Here is a 17,578-nt window from a genome sequence, read left to right as displayed (position 1 = left end):
CTCCGGATTTCAGTCTGGTGCCACCTTCATTCCCAGGCTCTTGGTCACCGTCTTCTCCTCCAGTACAAGTGGATGATCTGGCCAGCTCCCCAGTGCAGGAAGCTACCGCTCCCGGTGCCCCGAGCCGAGCGGCTCCCTCCCCCTTCCATTTATCTTCCCGATATCTGTGCGCAGATTAACAGCTCCTCGCTTCGTACCTCAATTTCATCGCTGGAGATGTTTGTTTATAGAGATCAGATGTATCTTCCTCGTCTCAGGCTGATCCATAGTTTTCAGGATGGTCTACAGTACATATCCAGCTCGACTCGGGACCAACCGAAAAAGGGTCCCCCTACTCCTCTGTCGTCTTTCTCTCCTTGCAGAAAGTAGTCAGCTTTCTGTTCGCGAGTTCTGCTACTCTTTTCTTCATTCTCGGTTGTGTTCATAGGTGTCAGAATGGTTTGACGAACTCCCAACTGGCAGATTCATGGAATGAATGAACTAGAAAGTTCCTAACTCCTCATGCATCTTGGAGGCTTTCCCTAATTTACTCAATCTTAATCTTATTTACAGATGAGGAAATAAAGGTGCAGTTTTTCCTTTTTTGAGGATAGATATCATTGCTTATTTCATGGGAAAAATTGTCTCAAGAATTAGTAGCAGATGGTGCCACCAAGCCAATTTTATGCCTCTAGCCATTCATTTAATGTTTATAATTTATTTTAACATTTTGTCATTAATGAATGATCCAGAAGATTCTGCACTGAAAATTGTTCACCCAAAGCCTAAAAAGCATCCAACCTACTTTCTTCTAATATCAAAAGTTGTGACGAAGTTATTAAATGAATTCTGTGGTCTTTTGCGAAGAGGAGTATGTTTATTTATTTTTTGATCTGGAAAGGATTTAAGATTTCTTTATGTTTGAATTGTTTTAAATTGTATAATGTCATGTCTAGATACCAGCCTTTTTAAGTTGTAAGCTGTTCAGACAACCAATTTGGAGGTGTCTTGATTGTTTATGTAATAATTTATTCCCCTCTTTTCCTCTGTTCTCTATGCCAAAATTCCTCATGGGCAGAATTTGGATATACTGGACAAATTAATTTACCTCATTTTTCCTACCTCTTTTCCGTCCTGTATTTTACTTTCTGGAAACTTCTCCATTTACTTGTCAACAATCCTGATTCCTCTTCTTTCAGCTATTATACTTTTAATTTATAAAAAGTTTTTCTTTATTGATTGTTTACCTCAATACTTAATGGTGTTTAAGGATCCAGTATTATCTTGAAGCACCCTGTATAGTTTTGTTTTCCATTTTCTGTTTGGCCAGTTTGGGAGGAAGAAGTGGCAGCAGTTGTTTCCACCCTGCTCTATCCACCATCTAGATCACAGCCCAGCTATTTTCGGGAACTACATTTTAGAGAATCACTTCAACTTGGTTCCAGGTGAATCCCAGTAATGAAAGGCATAGTGTGATGGCTGGAAGGTAGAAGAAAAGCAGGGCTATTATCGTTCTTCTAGAAGTGGTGGTTTGTGTGAACTTCCAAAGAAAATGGTATCAAGGTCGAAGGCTGGAGAACACTGTGTGTTTGTGGCAAAACATTTAATAAAAATGTGAACTCCAGTTAATCTGAAAGCCACTCACATCCCCATTGAAGCCATAGTGGCTATTCATACTAATATAAATCTGACCTAGCTTACCAGCATTTAAACCGCGAATAGATCCCCCCATTGCCCTCAGATAAGCTAAATGTCTACTTTTAAATATCTTCCTGTTTTAGTTCCTGTGAGAGTCTATTTCCATTCAGCTACTGAGAACTCTACCTATACATGGTATTTGACATCATGATAATTTAGACTCTGCCTTTGCCTTCAGCTCATCTTGTTCTATTTCTTTTCCATTTCACCATCACTAAAACTATCAAAGTCATTTTATAGTTGCCTGCTTCTGAAATGCTGGTTGACCATCTTGAAATGCTCTTCATTTTTGCCAAATGGAAAATTTCTTGTGTCTTCAAAAATCGTCTGCGAGTGAAGTCTCAAACATATAAAGAGACCAAAAAGAAACTATTTAAAAATGGAGAAAAACTGAATAGACACTGTTTTCCAAATAGGACACACAAATGGCTAACAGAGTGCAGCAAAGATGCTCACGAGAAATGCAAACATCACTAAGGAAAAATACAAGTACAATCACCATGAGATATCTCTCACACACTTGTTTAGATGGGGTATTACCAAAAGTCCCACAAAGGATAAGAAGTGTTAGGAAGGGATATTTGAAAAAGAGCCTTGTACATTACTGATAAAAATATAACTTGGTGCCTAGCCACTCTGGTAAAACAGTATAGTCTTTCCTGAAGCATTTCAAAACAAGATACCATTTGATCCAGCAATCCCACCTCTGTGTATATATCCAAGGTGACATATGGATCTCAAAGAACATCTAGCTATGTTCACTGCAGCAGTTTTCCAGAATCGCTATGATGTGGAAATAACTAAAGTCCATGTATAGAAGAATGGATTAATAAAGTGTGGCACATGCACAGGTATCTGCAATATCATTCAGCCTTTATAAAGAAAACTTGCCACTTGTAACAACATGGATATACCTGTAAGGACTGCTATTCTAAGTAAAATAGGCCTGAAACCCTGCATGATCTCACTTGTATGTGGAGTCTAAACAAATACATGGAAGCAGAGTGTAGAATGGTTGTCAGGACCCAAGGGAGGAGAATAGGTAGGTATTGATCAGGAGTTTCAGTGACATAATAAATAAGTTCTGGAGTTCTGTATAAATAGGGCCTGTGATTAACAATATTTTATTGCTTACTTAAGATTTTGCTAAGCGTGGACCTATCTTAGATTAAATGCTTTTACCTAGTATCTGTGAAAGAGCCAAAAAAATCAACAACAAGGGGCCGGGAAGAAATTTTTGGAGGTGATAGAGAGAGGTTAATGGCATTGATAGTGATGATGGTTTAAGGCTGTGTACTTATCTCGAGACACATCAAGTTGTAAAGCATTAAATAACCACAGCTTTTGTATGGCAATCATGCCTCCAATGAAGTGGTTTAATTTGTATATGATTGGAAGTATCATAAATAGAATTAGCTTAGGAAATTTGTCTCAATAAAATGTTTTATAGGACCACAATCTATTACATTATAATCTTCACATTAGGGTTTTGTCCTTTACTAGAGGACCATATACATGGCTAAAAGCGTGACCATTCCTGGATTTATAGACTCCGTTTTTTGGATTTCGGTCTTCATTTTTATATTTGTCAGAAAGCTCATTCTTCAATCATACTCTACCTCTAATTATACAAAAAAATTCATTTAGATTGCCCACTTTAAATAAAAAATAATAATAATAATTTAGGAAATGAGGCTGGTCAATAAAGGGATGCTATGGCCATTCCCTCTCATGAAAACGGTCTAAGCCTTAGAAGAATTCTGTTTCCCTACAGCATGAGATTGATGCACACACATGTAGCAGCTAAGCTAAGGGCCAAGAGTGGCATTTCAGAGCATACACAATTATAAACCATATATATTCAAAGGCGAAGGGTACTAGGACCACTACTTTCTGAGCTGAGTATGGAAGGAATGGACCCAAGAATTGGTACCTAACCACAACATAATATACAACATTCTATAATTTTAATTATATATGACAGTATACATGGTAAATCATTATTAATTTTGTTGTTCCATGTTTATGGCTAGAAAGGGAGAGTGAAACAAAAAAAAGATGTAAATCTACAAAATTTTGGAAATTTCAAACTACATGGCTTATATCATGGAGGGAAGAATAAAATTCGGAAAGGATTTTTGAAAAACAGATTTCCATTTTCTAGGGATATGCAGGTGTTCAAGTGAGATATACCGAGAAAAATGCACTAATTCTCGTATTGTTGGCAGAATGAAAACACCTGGTTCTCTGAAGTCTTCCACTCCCACAGACCCCATGTGATTTTTTTATCTTAATATTTTCATTCTGCACGACTGTCTCCCCTCAGAGCCCGGTGGACCTGCTTGTTCATGAAGTGTAGATGACAGGGTTGAGCAGTGTAAATTACTGCTGTGATCCACAAGGGCAGCCCCCTACTGGAGTCAGCCTGTTCGTCTGCTTTGGTTTCACATATATAAAGGCCTACTATATACATCAGAGAACTATGAAAGAATTTGAGATCTAAACAGGTGGAAGAAAGCTTTCTTTTTCTCCTTGGCTGATATGGAGTCTTTATTTCTTCAATACTATGTTACTGTAGGCAATAGAGGTTATGATAAGGGATGTCAAAGGATAATGGCGACGACAGAGCCAACATTTCAGCAGACCTGGAGTCAGAACAGGAGAGATGAATCAGGGCTGGCATCAAGAAAAAGTGGGGGATGACATGAGGTCCACAGAAGGATAACTGGAAATCTTCACTAGTGGACCAGTGATGAGGAAGTGAAGGGCAATGTAGAAGCAGGCAGTGACCAGGGAGGAAGCAAGTCTTCGAGCTCTACTGTGATGGTTGGGTAATGCAGAGGCTTGCAAATGGCCACATGCGATCAGAGACATCACTGCTATGAGGAAGAAACTCCTACGCCAGAGAAATACAGTAACAAAATGCTTGTATGAAACAGGCGGGAAAGGAAATGGTTGCCTGCCTAAGAGAAAGATGATCAGCAACTTAGGAATAACAGTACTTGTGAAAGCAACACTCAAGAAGGAGAAAATGCTGAGGAAAAAGTACATAGGTGTGTGGAGCCGGAGTCAGCACAGGTGATGGTGACTATGACAGCATTGCCTGCAATGGATGCCAGGTACGCCAGGGTGCCAGGAGGGCGTTTCCCAGATGCTGGCTGGCAGGAAACCTCCAAGATGAATTTTTTGGACAGGTGTCCCATTCCCCATTTCCCTTGGGCATCTCTCTGTGACATCCCGGCTGGTCTTAACCTACCAATAAGACATCCAGGAACACAAACAGTTTGAGGAGCATATGATTGTTTGCCTATCCAAGGCGTTGGCTGAGCTGAGAGCTGATTTGTTTAGGCAGTTGATTCTTGAATCAGAAGAACCTGAGTTCATAGGCGCCTAAGGTAGCGCAGTCGTTAGCCGTCTACCTTGACTCCAGGGCGGCGTGATCCTGGCATTCGGGATCGGAGTCCCACATCAGGTTCCTCTACTGAGAACTCTTCTTCCTCTCCCACTCCCCTGCTTGTGTTCCCTCTCTCGCTGGCTGTCTCTCTGTCAAATAAATAATGAAAAATCTTCTTAAAAAAAAAAAGAAGAACCTGAGTTCAAGACTAGTTCAATACTGATTCAATACTGAGTTCTAACTCTTGAGAGATGGGTCATCTTTACCACAAAAGCGTTAACCTTTGCTTTGAACTTCACTTTCACCCTGTGTAGAATATAAAAGATAGGATCTACCTGTTCATGTTCTTGTGGAAATTACTTAAGATAAAGTATCTTTAACTCACTTGCCATATGATGCCAACGTAATCTATATGTGTGCCTCAAAGTCTAATTGTAATGTAATAATGGTCATTATTATAATCCTTAAATAAAGCAACAATACTAGGCAGGAAAACATTATTTTCAAATCATACAAAATTTATGCATACTATCAATTCATAAATCATATACCAACAGTAAATATTGCGAAATATCCCCTTTGAATATCATTTTAAAGATTTGTTTACATTCTATGGTCAAGTTATCATCGATCTATTATGTTGAGGACATATGCTTGAGTACTATGCTGGTCACTAAATGTCAGTATTTTTATTAATAATAATATTTAATAAATGTATATATTTATAAATAATTTATATATATAAATAATTTGTGAATATAAATATAGATATTTATATATTATATAAATATTTATATATATAATATATTTATATATTTTATATATATTTATATTTATATATATATTTATATATTTATATATGATTATATATTTATATATATTTATATATATAGAATTATAAATATAATATATAATATATTATAAATATATAAATACATATAGAGAAAATATATATAAATATATTTATACTTCCATATGTAAATATATAATTAATATTATTTATATTATATATGATTAAGATTATATATATTAAATTAATATATATTATATATTATATATATTATATATATTAAATTTATATAGTATATATAAAAAATATAAATAAATATAAACAGACATATATTATATTTTTATTTTTTTATATTTTATATTTTTATTATATTTTATATTATATATAAATATATTTATATTATATTATATAATTTATATATAATTTATATATAATATAAAAGTATAATAATATTTAATATTAATATTTAATAAATTTAATAAATTTTTGTTAATAAAACCAACCATGAGCCGTTCTTCTCCAGAAGCGGAAACTGAGGCTTAAGGAGTTCCAGAGAGCTTGGGTCATACAGCTGGTTCTTGACTAGATCCGCCAGATGATATAGCCCTTACTGATTTAGATATGGTGTTAAAATATTTTAAAGAAACAAATGTATTGTTTTGATCTCTACACCTGAAGTGAAAAAAGTGCTTTACTTAATAGTTTCCATCCTTAGTTAGAGTCACTGATGAGTTATTGTTGCAACGGAATGACACCAGGCTTAGAGAGGATCTACTTTCAGAACAAGCATGTTATAGAAATACAGGAGACCAGAGACATTATGTTTGCTCAACAACGTACATAAAGTAGAAATACAGGATTTACCACCCCCACCCAGGGTTCATGCTGGGTTGTGATGGAGAGGTGGGAGTGACAGTAGGTCATAGGATTAGCAATATAGGTGGATGTGCTGGACACTTGGCTCTCTATCTCAGTCTTACTATCAAAGCTCAGTGAACATCTCTCTTCAGTCCTTTCATCCAGCATCTTCTCTCACGATGAATTTTGGCTCTAGCACCTCAATACTGAGTTAAAGACTCACAGTGTTGGATGTGTCATTCTCACTAACCCACTGTGGGCCCAGTCATCTGAAGGGCTGCTCATGAAACCAAACTGCTTACCCCTGGTGGACAGCTTGAAGGAGGCGTCTCCTGACCTGTTGACCCAATAAATCCAGCAAGCCCTGGGAACCCTGAGGCCCAGGCAGACACAAGTCACCTCATGAAGAGCAGGGCTTCCTCCTCAAGCAGCTATTGTCTTCAAGAAATCAAAACGCTGTGGCTAAGGAAAGGAGAGGAGAAGAAGCTTACTGCCACAGTCTGTTGTTCCAGATTGGGGTGAATGTGCATCTCATGCTGCCAGTGTTCTTCTGACAAAGCCCTGTTTCCATAGCCCAGAATGTTTCATAGCACAACAAGGCTATGTAGCGTATGACCACTACTAAAAGCCTGAAAGGATCGGACAGATTAAAACAACCATATTTCATGGTGCACTGGAGTTTATATGCAAATAATGAATCATGGAACATTGCATCAAAACTGGGAATGTACTGTGTGGTGACTAATATAACAAAATAAAAATTATAAAAAAATAAAACAACCATGTTTCATTACCTCCAATCTGGGCTAGCTGGACTCACAGACTACTTAGGGTTCTGATGAAAGTCCTGGCTCTGCAATCCCAGGGTAATAGCCCGTCACATGTAACATTGCTGTACCTCCTATACTATTTAACAAAGAATAGACAGCTTCTTCTATTGTTTATCCCTAGGAGTTACTGAGACAAGGGTCCCTCTGCTGCTCCATCCATGGGTTCCCCTGCTTGAGGAGCACCTTTTATTGCACTGTGCTCCTCCATCTATCCGCAACTTCCGTGTGGGCATCCTTGTTTACTGCATCTGCCAATGAGGCTGCTTACATACAGTCTGAGGCTCTGTGATATTTTCCCACCAGACTGTATATAGTCAACAAGCAGAATGGACCCAGGCAGTGAACTTAGAGGCAGGCCTCTAGCACATCTTCATAGCGGTCTGAAAAGACAGGTGCAGAAAGTAGGAAGGCCGACTAGTGTCCTAGGAGCAGGTAACTGGTCACTGGTGAGGATAGGAGATGCTGTGCAACCTTCTAGTATCCTCCATTAAAATGCCTGTGATGATGCTGACTCCCAGAAGCGTCTACACCTGTTCTCTACCAAGATTTTCAAGGAAATTATATGAAGATTTCCCAAACAAGGGTTTCTAAAATCCCAAGTTGAATAATTGCTACTGATTTGAAACCAAAGTCTAGTTTAATTTTCTACATGTGATGTATGTGTTTTGGCCAGAGCACTGTTGTTCTAGCAAATTGATTTTATGGTGAAAAGGCTGACTTACACCTGACTTTCATCGGGCTTTTGGGAAGATGCTGAAGTCCTTCTGGGTGTTTGGATCCTCTTTCCTGCTCTCCTTTGACCGCAAGACACATTCTTCATGTATGCAACTTTGGGGCCTTCTATTAAATGGTTTGTCTATGCCCTTAATTTCTGTCGCTCTGTTTCTCAGTGACACAGGATCCATAGTGGCTGTGACACTTTCTTGTGGTACATCTCGGTGCTTTGTTTAAAGGAGCAACAATGCAATTCTTGTGTATTCTTTCAAAGGTGTGGAAAGAGTTGATGTAATTTCCAAAAAACATTATAAGCAGAATATTCTCTTTTTCCCACATTTATTGTGGCACACAAGTGACATATAACCTTGTGTAAGTTTAAGGTGTACAAAGTATTGATTTGATACACCCATATATTCTGAAATGTTACCACAATACCCAAGGTTAACTAACACCTCCTTTACTTCCCCATATTTACCATTTTATTGTTGTTATGGTAAGAACATTAAAAGTTCTACTCCAGAGCAATTTTCATATGTGCATTACAGTATTACATTAACTATAGTCACAGTGCTGTCTTAGATGCTCAAGAACTTACTTATTTCATAACTGAGAAGTCTGTGCCGTTTATTTGACCAACATCTCCCCGTTTCCCCCACCACTCAGCCCCTGACAACCACCATTTCACTGGCTCTGAGTTAGATGTTTTTAGGTTTCACATATACAAGAGATCCTTGCAGTATTTGTGTTTCTCTGTTTCGCAGGAATAAAATACATCAGCAGATTTATGACAAAGATGACAGTCAATGCAGTAGGAAGTGATAGTCCTTCAATAAGTAGATGGTGCTGCTTCGAAGAGAGTAGGTATTCCAAATGGAGAAAATACCCAACTTGACCCTTACTCTTTAGCATACCAAAAAAAAAAATGTTAAAAGTGAAGGAAAAAAAGAAAGAAATGCAGAAGGTGAGACTTGGATCTAAATGTAAATGGATAAAAGACCTGTGATGTGAGACAGAATCCATCAAAATCACAGAGGAGAACACAGGCAGCAACCTCTTTGACATCAGCCACAGCAACATTTTCATCACACATCTCAAGGTAAGAAACAAAAAAAAAAATGAACTTGTGGGACTTTATCAAGATAAAAAAAGCTTCTTCACAGCCAAGAGCAGTCAAAAAAAAAACGAAGAAGCAGCCCACGGAATGGGAGAAGATATTTGCAAATGACACTACAGATAAAGACTGGTATCCAATATCTACAAAAGAACTTCTCAAGCACTATTGCACTGAGAAACAAATGATCAAATCAAAAATGGGCAGAAGATATGAATAGACACTTCCAATGAACATACAAATGGCTAACAGACACATGAAAAATGCACAAAATCGTGCCCAGGCATCAGGAAATTCAAATAAAAACCACCTTGAGATACCACCTTACACCACTTAGAATTTGCAGGGGTGACAGGCGGTAAACAACAAATGTTGGAGAGGATGTGCTTGGAGAAAGGGGATCCTCTTACACTGTTGGTGGGAATGCAAGTTGGTATAGCCACTTTGGAAAACAGTGTGGAGGTCCCTCAAAAGTTAAAAATTAGGCTACCCTATGATCCAGCAATTCCACTACAGGGTATTTACCCCAAAGATACAGGCGGCTAGTGAAGAGAGAAAGACCTATGCACCCCAATGTTCATACCAGCATTGTCCACAATAATAGAATTGTGGAAGGAGCTGAGATGCCCTTCAACAGATGACTGGATTAAGAAGATGTTGTCCATATATACAGTGGACTATTGCTCAGCCATCAGAAAGAAGATTACACAGCATTTGCAGCAACATGGATGAGACTGGAGGAGATTATGCTGAAGTGAAATAAGTCAAGCAGAGAAAGACAATTATCATATGGTTTCCTCATTTCTGGAACATAAATAGGAAAATGGGTAGGAGAAGGAAGGGGAAGAAGAAAAGGTGGGGTAAAAGGAGGAATGAACCATGAGGCCCCTTGGACTCTGGAAACAAACTGAGGGCTTCAGAGGAGGAGGGTGGAGATTGGGATAGCCTGGTGATATAGGTATTCAAGGAGGGCCAAATATTTCATGGGACTGGGCGTTATCATGACATAATGAATCATGGAACATTGCATCAAAAACTGGATGTACTGTATGGTGACCTTATCAAGAACACAATAAGAAAATATTATTATAACAATAAAAATATAATACATAAATAAATAAATAAATGTAAATTGTCTATAATCTATCTAAAGAAAACCTTGGCAGAATATCTTAATGTAAACATGGGAAGGCAAAAAATGCCTTGACCAAGACAATAGAATTCACCATAAAAAAATAATGATATTAAGTTCTTTTTGTTTATTGGGGCATTAAAATGAAAGCGGAAGCCACAGTGTGGGAGAAGCTATTTTAATCTGAAAAATCACCACACAAATCATTAGGAAAGACAAATGCAAATAAAAGAAATCTGGGGGAAAACAAACAGCAGAGTTCTTTCTAAAGACCATACAAATGTGTTCAATGTTATAATATAAATGTTCAGGTTATTTTAATAGTAAGAGAAATATAAATTAAAAAAACCCATGGTACAGTATAATGTCACACAAACCGGAAAAGCTAAATGCAGAATTGAAGCTGATTGCCAAGTGTCATTAAGTTACCTGAACTCTATTCACTGAGGCTGAAGTTCGGGTGGAAATCTATTGAAGTTTAGCATATTTACATATTTGTTGTGCATGATCCCAGCAATTTCTATTTATGTATTGTGTGTGACTACACACACACACTGTATATATAATACAAGAAGAAAAAGAATTTTAATGATTCATTTACTTATTTTAGAGTGAAGAATGAGTGAATTGTGGGAGGGGCAGAGGGAGATCTCCCAAGAAGACAAAATAAAGATTGATCCCACAACTCTGAGATCATGACCTGAGCTGAAGCCAAGCCCCCCCTATGTTCAACTGGCTGGGAATACCCAGACACTGATATAACAGATTTAGTAAAAATGTTATGTATATACATACATATGCACACATGTATATATATTCTAGAGATATACATCTTAGAAGTACTATATCCATTAAAATGTATTTTGTAGCACTAATTATAAGCCCCAAACTCTTAAAAATATAAGCGTCCTTCAAAGTGAATAAAAAGAAATGGTAGTATATTCAACAAATACTGAACAAAACTTCACGTTCAGGAAACAACATTAGTAAACACAAGCCAATATGTTTGAGCGAAAAAAAAAACCAGAAACAGATCCATAACATTTGCTTCTACTGATCAAAAATACTCAAAACACACTGCAAAAGTAATCTTTGTGATTTTCAAGCAGTATAGTGATTACCCTAATGGACACTAGTTTCTTGAATGTGTTTAATTTGAAAAATATCTAGTTATGTTTTAGAACTTTAAAATATGTACATTATGATTTAATAAAATTCTATTTGAAAGTGCACAAATAATTTGAACAAAGGAGAATAAAGGAAAAAATAGATGTAGAAAACAGATAGTAAGGCCGTCAGGATTAACCCAAAAATATAATAAGTGTGAAAATAGTGGATATCAATTTTAAAAGAAAGAGTAGCTCAGATTAAAAAATAATAAACCTACTAATGCTATATGCTGCTCACTCAGAAATAGTTGATGTATAAGAGCTATAGAGAGGTTGTAAGTAAAAGGATGAATAAATAGAATGAAATATATGCCATACACACTCAAAAAACTGGTAGAGGTAGTTGTGTATTTGACCAAGTAGACATTAAGACAGACTGTCTCTGAAAGTAAGATGTAAACATTTGTATACATACAAACATATACCTTAAAAGTATATTATAATAATTAAAACTACATTATAATAAATTATTATAATAATTGAATAAAAATAAATAATAAATATAATAATAATAGGAAGACACTAACAGTCTAAATTGAACTTCAAAATATATGACTCAACGGATGACAAAGCTAAAATTAAATCAATCATGAATAGGAGATTTTAAACTATCTATCTCAGCGACCATAGAGTGATATTATTCTCAGTTCCATGAACATTAATCAAGTGATCGTATGCTGAACCATAAAGAAGTCTCAGCATACTTCTAGTAGACTGATAAGGACATTACATGCAGAAAGGACAATTTGACTAATCTGTCAATAAATATAGATGCAATTGTGAATAAAATCACAGCAGAATATTTTGTGAAATTAATGAGCTGGTTCTAATTTTTATAGAAGTGAAGCACCAAAGACCATCAAGATAATTTTGATGAATTACAGAAATGGGATTTGGAGAATATATGATTCGAGACTTCTAAACTATGGTGAGGAAACACTGGGCATTTATTTGAGAAAAAGATATAGAAAGAACATAGCACATCTATTGTTGTGACTGAGCTTCTAGAAAGCCAAAATTCATTTGTAGTAGAAAAGTAACTCTGGGAAGAATTCAATGAATAAATATATTTTCTTCAATTTATAATTTCTCTTTGTCCGTTGGGGTAAAATAGTAAGTGTTCTTGCTGGAGCTTCTGCAGTTCATGACCTGGATATGAAGGCATGATGTTCCTTCCTCCTTGGAATCTAAAATTATGATAATTTGATTTGCCATTTATCACTTAAGTCTACATTAATTTTGCATCTGGTATAGCCTGGATCACTTTTGGTGGAACTAATGGATGGAGAATAAACACATGTACCCATATTTCTTACTTTTTATTTTGAAAAAACTGAAACCTTTGAAGGATTTGAAAGCTTAACTTACCAAGAAATTTCAGAGTTCAAATCCAGATTCTGAAACAGTTTCATTTTTATTAATATGCTTATTAATAAAACATATTTATCTTAATATTCTCTCTTGTGATATTTTCTAACCTGTATAGCTTGACGCTGAAGTCCCATTGCTCAGAAATACTTCAGTATGTATTTCCTAAAACCAAAGAAAAGAAAGTTTTATGGATTGAGCGGTGTTTCCCCCAGTCACATAATTTGAATCCCCAACCTCAATATTATTTGAGAGTTAATTATTGAAACCTTATAGGTGATTAAGTAAATAGAATCATAATGGTGGGACCCTACTCAATAAAGTGGGATCCACGATAAGAAAGAAGAAGGATGCAGGAGTGTGCATGCACACAAAAGAAAGAGTATTTGAGACACAGCAGGAAGGTGGAAATCTGCAAAACCCATGAGAAGAAAAATCTCATCAGAAGCCAACCTGCAGACACCTTGTCTTGGACTTCTAAGCTGAGGCAGAAAATAAATTTCCGGGCTGCCTGGGTGGCTCAGTCGTTAGCGTCTGCGCCTAGCTCAGGGCATGATCCAGGGTCTGGGATCGAGCCCCATCAAACTCCTCCACACAGGAGCCAACTGTCCTCCTACTCCTGCTTGTGTTTCCCTCTCTTACTTTGGCTGTCTCTCTATCAAATAAATAAATAAAGTCTTTAAATAAATAAATAAATAAATAATAAATAAATAAATAAATAAAAATAAAACTACCCTATGATCCTTTGTACAGTACTAGATACACTCAATAGATACAAAGCACAGATTCAAAGGGATACATACACACAGTATTTGCTGCATTATCCTCAATACCCAAATTATATGGAAAGAGCTAATGCCCCTGTATTGTTGATGATGGGTAAAAAAAGGATGTGATGCATATCATCCACCCTAAATGGAATATTACTCAGCCATCAAAAGAATGGAATCTTGCCATTTGAAGATGTGGGTGGAGCTAAGAAGTATTATACTAGTGAAATAAGTCAGAATACAAATACCATGTGATTTCACTCGTATGTGGAATTTAAGAAGCAAGGAACTGGGGAGGAAGAGAGAAAGAGACAAACCAAGAAACATATTTTTAAAGATTTTATTTATTTATTTGACAGAGAGAGACAGCAAGAGGGAACTGTAAGCAAGGTAGTGAGAGAGAAGTAGGCCTCACTGCCAAGCAGGAGCCCGATCGCGAGGAGCTCAATCCAGGACCCTGGGATCATGACCCTGAGCCAAAGGCAGACCCTTAATGACTGAGCCACCCAGGTACCCCCAAAACAGATTTTAACTATAGAGAACAATCTAATGGTTGCAGAGGGAGGTGGCTGGGGATAGGTGAAATAGGTGATGCTGAGGGATTAAGGAGGGCACTTGTGACTCTGGGTGTTGTATGTGAGTGTTGAATCACTAAATTGTACACCTGAAACTAATATTACACTGTATATTAACTAACTATGAAAAATAAATAAAAACTTAGAAAGTGGAAAAAAATGGGCAGAGAGAAACCAGATGGACATTTTTCCAAAGATATACAAAGGGCCAACAGGTACATGAAAAGATGCTCACCATCAATATTAATAGACATGCAAACATCATTAAAGAAAAAAGTACAAGTAAGTAGCAATGAGGTATCATTTCATGCTTCTTTGGATGGAGTATTACCAAAAAACAAACAACAAAAGCAAAAACAGAAACAAAAAACACCCAACAAAAACAAAGGATAAGAATTTGTTGGTGAGGATGTAGAGAAAAAGGAACGCTTGTACATTATTGATGAAAAGGTAAATTAGTACCTGTAGCCACTCTGGTAAACAATATAATGTTCCCAGAAACATTCAAAATAAAATTACCATTTGATCTAGCAATCCCTCCTCTGGGTATATATCCAAAGGAATTTGAATATGGATCTCAAGGAATATCTGTACTCCCATGTTCACTGTAGCATTATTCACAATAGCTAAGAGGGAAATGGCCACAAAGTCCATGTAAAAAGAATGGATAAAGAAAATGTGGTATATGTACATTGTGGAGTCTCATTTAAACTTTAAAAGAATCCTGTCACTTGTAAGAACACGGATATACCTGGTGAACATTATTCTAAGTAAAATAGACCTGAAACAGACAAACACTGCTTATGATCTCTTATATGTGGAATCTAAACAAATACATGAAGCAGAGCATAGAATGGTGGTTGTCGGGGCTGGAGGGAGTAGGAAATAAGGAGGTATTGATCAAGTCTCAGTTATACGTAGTAAATAAGTTCTGGAGATCTGTATAACGTGGGGCCTATGATCAATAATGCTATTACCTACTTAAAATTTGCTAAGATGCTAGATCTTAAATTATAATTATCTTACTTGTATATAAGGATAAAGGTTAACAACAAAGGGACCGGAAGAAGTTTTTGGAGGTGATAGACGAGTTCCTAGTATTGAAGTGATGATGGTTTCAAGGGGAACATACTTATCTCCAAACACATCAACTTACATACATTAAATATCTACAACTTTTTATGTATCAATCTTATACTCCAATAGAAAGTGGTTTGAAATTGCTTAATTGGAAGTATCGTCAACATAAATTAATTTAGGGGATTTGTCTCAATAAAATATTTAATATCCCAAGAATATCATAGCATTAATCTCTACACATTAGGGTTTATCCTTCTCGGTACCATCTATGGCTGGTAACCATCAGCCTGGAATTATAGACTCAGTTTTGGATTTCTGGTCTTCATTTTTGTAGCTATTTCTCAAATCACTCTTCAATTATATTCTGTATCTCAAAAGTAATATAAATGCATTTAATTAATTAAGTATAATAAATTATTTGCAATCATGACTAAAATGTTGGGGAAGGCTCACAGTCACTATTAATTTGACCCTGATTCCATCATTTATTCCTACACATTATGGAACCTCAACCACTTTAATACACTCTTCCATAATTCAACTCTCAAAGCGTGGAACATTATTTCCATGTTCCTGAAGTATCCTTGTTGCTATGTCCATAATTATTTTCAAGTGGACCCTAGAGATTATCTGGCTCAATCTCCGCCTTTATTTAATGGAGAAGGTGACTTGTGTGTTTTTGGAAATTGCCTGACAGTTAGTTGAAGGCAGCATAGTCTTGTCCAATACAAATGATTCAGAGTCTATCTGGTCCCTTTGTATTCCATTCCCCTGCACTTCCCTTAGCTATAATTCTCTTTCTTTAATTCCTGTAACAGTGTGTGTACCCACTTTCCTACTCTGATCTTGGTTTTCTAAACTCCTTTTAATACAATGTGTATTGTGAATCATCTGTGATTTTTTAGGCATGTTCGATACTTCTTTCTTGTCAATCAGATGAAATCTGAACTTTTGTAATAGGACCTCAAAGGCCAAATAGGATCTAATCATGGCCAATAGCACATGTTTCATAAAAAATGTATTTGAGATTATCTACTTCAGGGTTTTTGGGTTAAGACAAACAAAATAAAAATTGTCTTAATCTTTTTTGAGGTGTTTCTTCTGAATAATAATAGAAACATTGCGGTTGGAAAGGTGAAAAAGTACTCAAAGTTTAGAGATTGAGATAACAAGAAATGTTGGGTTTAAAATGAGTTATCAATCAGAAGATCCACCTTAACAGTTGACAACACCACTCAACCAGGATATATGTTTAATTTGTTTGTATTCTTCTTGTATAAAGTAGATAAACCCAAAAATAACAATTCCAGAACTTGAATCTTTGGAAGATATTATAGAAATATGAAATAAGGGCTTCCTTCCACTGACATACAAGCATTCTGTGGTAACAGTTTTAGGAGATGAACCGATCATAAGTATCATTATGCATCTGAGGAGTTGGAACAGGAAGAATAAATAACTTGGAACTAGGGTATTGGTCAGCTGTGGGATACTGTGGTTATTACCATTACTTAGGATTTGGTTCTCTAAGACTGAGAACAATTCTGTTTCTCTCCAGCATGGGGTTGCTGCATACATATGTAACTAAGCTGGAGCCAGAAACAGCATTTAAGAGAGCACACCTGATGCAAACCATATATATTCCAAAGGTGAAGGTACTATGACCATTATTTCCTTGGGATAGGCAGCATCAGAGGAATATTGACCAAGCATTTGTACTATTCCATCCTTTCTTCTAACCACATCTTAATATACAACCTCCTATTATTTTAATTATCAAAGTGCCTTTCTTAAGCATTATTAATTCTGTTGTGCAATGTTTATGACTAGAGAGAAGTAAAATAAAAAATGTATATATTACTAAAATTTGAAACTTCATTATGATTTTATCAGGAAGAATAACAATTCAGTAAAAGAATTTTTCAATTAATCAATTGTCATCAATATATGTGGAATATGTGAGGAGAATAGTTATGCATCAAGGTAAATGTGGCCTTTAAAACAGATTTCCATTTGCTAGGACGTGCAGATCAGCTGTAGTTGCCCAAGACCCTGCTACAACTCCTGTGGACTGCTAAATTCGCCAGAATGAAGACAAATTATTCTC

General features: G+C 36.2%; 1 pseudogene; it reads right to left on the bottom strand.

Annotated features, from left to right (window-relative positions):
* Window positions 1-4,227: 4,227 nt before the first annotated feature.
* Window positions 4,228-4,887, bottom strand: LOC121101174 (annotated as a pseudogene).
* Between the last annotated feature and the right edge of the window lie 12,691 nt (window positions 4,888-17,578).

The sequence above is a fragment of the Ursus maritimus genome, unplaced genomic scaffold, assembly GCF_017311325.1.
Source record: "Ursus maritimus isolate PB19 unplaced genomic scaffold, ASM1731132v1 scaffold_7, whole genome shotgun sequence".
Classification (NCBI taxonomy): domain Eukaryota; kingdom Metazoa; phylum Chordata; class Mammalia; order Carnivora; family Ursidae; genus Ursus; species Ursus maritimus.
The sequence above is the reverse complement of the archived record's forward strand: the minus strand, read 5'-3'. Positions and strand labels throughout refer to the sequence as shown.